Consider the following 3941-nt stretch of genomic DNA (forward strand, 5'->3'; position numbering starts at 1 on the left):
AAATAAATATTAGTTGCATACCTATGATCTATTACCACATTCATTATTCTCTGTTTGGTTCCACAGACTGCCGAGGAACAGGAAACTAAAGTAATTATTTATCTTAAATCGCCATATGAGAATATTAAGCCCTTTTTATTATTTTTCCAACAATGCAATTATTTTTGGTTCTGAATAGCAATATAAACACACTAATCATTTAGTTCTTAAAACCCTTTGAAGTCTATTAAAAAAAAATGCCTTGGTTTGAAAATTTTCAAACAAACCACATGTTCTATCAAATCAATCTAACCAGTAGAAGAATATTATCTAAATATTAAATGGCTTGTGATCAGATGTTAAGCATCTAATAAGAAGCAGCTGTGGTTTGCAACTTGGCTCTGAAGTTGTTGAAGTCCAAATAAAGGGGCACCTTTGCAATTAAAGTCATCCGGCTTCTTTGAAAAGCAAGCTGCCAATCATGGCAGTATTAAAGGCAAGTTTATTACTTTGTGAGCTGAGCTTTGAAAATTAACTGAGTTTCATTCGCGAGCATCTCCTTAACAAAGGCTCCTATAAAACTGCAAACATGGCTTTGATAGCTTGTCATATGTTAGCCCAGTGTCCCCTAATTCCAACATGTGGCTTTTAAGGTAGACCAACCCTTACCCAACCCTGACAGACCTTTCAATTTAATTCATGCAGTACTTATTAGAGATTTCTTTTAATGTCACAGTTCACCTACAAAGTTAACAGCTTGTGCTCGCTTTGGCAGCACATATACTAAAACTGGAACGATACAGGAAAGATTAGCATGGACCCTGCTCGAGGATGACACGCAAATTTGTGAAGCATTCAAAAAGAAGTGATGGACGCCTGGCCTAATGGGCAGGCGTTTGACTTCGTTCTCTTATGAGATACTATCAGAAGTTTGCCAGTTTGAGCACTGCTCTAATCATTTAATAACAAACAGAGTTACAAAGTTAACAGTGGGATCAGGAAATAATAAGGGTCAGTTGAGTAGAAACTTGATCATTGAAATCCATCTCTTTGGAAGCTGTAAACTTCAGTAGAGGGTGCTGTTTTCTTGCTTTACCTGAAGTGGAACCACAAGGTCATTCTCTCTATTGATAAATCACGCTACTGTGATACGTAAATGACAGCTCAAACTAACATCAAACTATATGGCGGAGAACAAAAAAACTATCAACCAGCCATTTTCTTGACACTTTTATTCAATCATCAGAAGATTGCTTACGACAGGGATAGCAGCTGTTTTGTCTTCATCTTTCCACATTTGATAAAATGTGTCAACTCAAATTTTTGTAAATACTTCACTTACCACCACAGCGCACACCAGTAATGCTCAGCATATGTATTCCACATGGGCAGATCATGGAAGCAGGTCAAATCTCTCTGTTACCTATAAAGGTCAACGTGGTTCTGAAAACAACATTAAGAAAGCTGAAATAACTCTGAACATCAAAGATAAAAGGTCACTTAACACAAATAAATTGAATACGAACATAACCCCATTTTATACGTAAGATATAAAATAAAATGGATAAGGCCAATAAACTGGACGCACACTTAGTTCTTTCTCATGTTATAGACTTAGCTGGAACACTGGTAGCATTGCGAGTTGAGGATTTAATACAATTAGAATTAATTTTTGATCAGTGGAAAAGCTACAGCCCATTTGTGAATGTAATTTTAAGTTCATAAAAAAAGAAACGTTGGATATTTCTCTGCTACAAGACATCTTGCTGTCTCTAGTTTTTTGTAATGCTAGTACTAAAGATAAAATGCTCTTTATGCAAATTATGTGGTAAAATAGTGCTGTGCTGGACTTTTCAATCTAAAGTCTAATGGCTGAATATGACATTGGAGTGCTTTGTAAATGTAGTTAGTAGTGATATTTGAAATGATTAATAGAGGTTGCAGGCCTGGTATGATATCATAGTGTGTATTAATCTCATTATTTCACATGCAGCCTGAGAACCAGTTATACTTTCCAGGGATGGGAAATAATATCAATGATGCCACAATTTTTTCCTTCATTCATGTGGTGGCAACATTGCTGGCAAGGCCAACATTTATTACCCATCTCTAATGGCCTTTGAGAAGGTGGTGGTGGTGAGTTGCCTGTGATCATGAACTTTTGACTAAGACATTGAGCGCTCCAAATTCAGGCCAATTTGTATGTACCTGTATAATGTAGCCTTATTTTTTTAAAAAAGGATCTTACACAGGATTGCATACTTCAGAGGTTCAGCTGGCAGTTGTTCCTACAGCTCAGCAGAGTCTGCATCATGCCAGATTCCATATCTACCATCGAGCTGTCTTTCTTTTTGCTTCCTTGGTTGTACACTTGATACATTTCAGAACAATGCAGAAATGACACTAGTTTCTATGTGTGTAACAAGTTTTACTTACAATGCTTTAAAATGTCTACTCCACACTTCAGCTCCAGCTTCCAGCTCTTTCTACAGTTTGCTTACTACCAATCAAGCACAGTGAACATAGATCAGTTACCAGAATGATATAATCAAATGCAGAACAATTGAACCATTGAACACGATGGGCAGAATCTTCCCTCCCGGGACTAAATCCCATGACCAGGAATCGGGGAAGTTTCCTGCCACAGAGGCCGCCGGGAATTTGTATGAAATCGCATGACCCTGACATCATTAATTATGCAGTCAAGGGTTTCCCTAAGTTTTGCGCGGTGGGGCAGGCTGGACAGTGTGCTCCCCGCCATCATATCCGGGCACCATACTGAGAAGGCACCCCGACAGCAACCTACGCAACGCTGATTGAGGTGATGGCCAGCAGAGGACAGGGAGCTCCTGTACCCAAATTCAGTGATGCCTCCCTGGCCGTCTTGCTTGACCAAGTGGAGGCCAGGAGGGATGCCCTCTATCCACCGGACGGGAGGAGGAGGCCGAGCAGGGACGCGAATGCTGCACGGTGGTCAGTATCTAGGGCAGTCAGTGCCCAGGGCCTTCAGCAGAGGACTTCCCTGCAATGCCGAAAAAGCATGAATGGCCTCATTCATGTCCCCAGAGTAAGTGAACCCTCAACTGCTCACATTCACCTCATTGAATGGTAGAGGAACATAGGCCTCAGTGGCAACGTGATAAGGCGATGTCTCATAGCACCGCTGCAGCCCATCTATTCTGCAGGTTGAGAGGCCACTGTGGATCCCTTACCCTTCCACACAGAGAGCTCAGATGCTATCTGAAAGGAGGTGAGGTGGGGAGGCACTCAGGCATTGAGGGCACCAGCAATCACTGCTAATGGCATGACTCTCTGAGCCTTATCTTTATCTCTGCTCTGGAGGGTGCTGCCCCAGAACCCTTTGGGACAACCTGCAGTGCATCAATCACATGGCGCACAATCCAGTGGGTTATTTGTGAGGCTGGAAACAGGAGAGAGACACATGAAACCCAATCGCTATCAACCCCCATCTTCTCTCTTTGTGCAGGAGAAGTGAAGCCATAAGAGCAGAGAGGGGAAGAAATTCGGAGGGGGCCAGCCACACTTAAAACAACTGACCAACTTCGAGGAGCGGGTAGCCCAGCTAGCAGGGGTGGAGCAGGGCAGATCCATCAGAGTTGGAAAGGTTGGCTTGCAGCCTCCATCCAGTAAGGATCCATGCATGTCATAGAAACCTCAGGGTCAAGGGGGCCTCCATGTTGGAGGCAGTTCATGCAGTTGCTCGTTCTCTCCTCTATCACTTGCAGTTCCCACCAGGAAGAGAGCAAGGCCCGATAGTGAGGAAGCCCTGTCCATGCGCACAAGCCTGCAAAGGAGCGAGGACATCACTGCTGAAGAAAGTGCAGCTGTAGAGGCATCACAGCAGACATCTGCACCCTCTACCAGTCCAGAGACTCATGCCTCAGTGGGTATTAGTTCTAGTTTAGGAGGGGTCTCACATTCTGGTGCTCACTGCACGGATG

The 3941-nt window shown here is 42.8% G+C and overlaps 1 non-coding gene across 1 annotated transcript; it reads left to right on the plus strand.

Annotated features, from left to right (window-relative positions):
* The first annotated feature begins 738 nt into the window (after window positions 1-738).
* Window positions 739-845, plus strand: LOC121284547. Its single transcript, XR_005944513.1, has one exon. It is a non-coding gene; the product is annotated as a U6 spliceosomal RNA (small nuclear RNA).
* The last annotated feature ends 3096 nt before the right edge of the window (window positions 846-3941 follow it).

This window comes from Carcharodon carcharias, chromosome 11 (assembly GCF_017639515.1).
Source record: "Carcharodon carcharias isolate sCarCar2 chromosome 11, sCarCar2.pri, whole genome shotgun sequence".
Lineage (NCBI taxonomy): Eukaryota > Metazoa > Chordata > Chondrichthyes > Lamniformes > Lamnidae > Carcharodon > Carcharodon carcharias.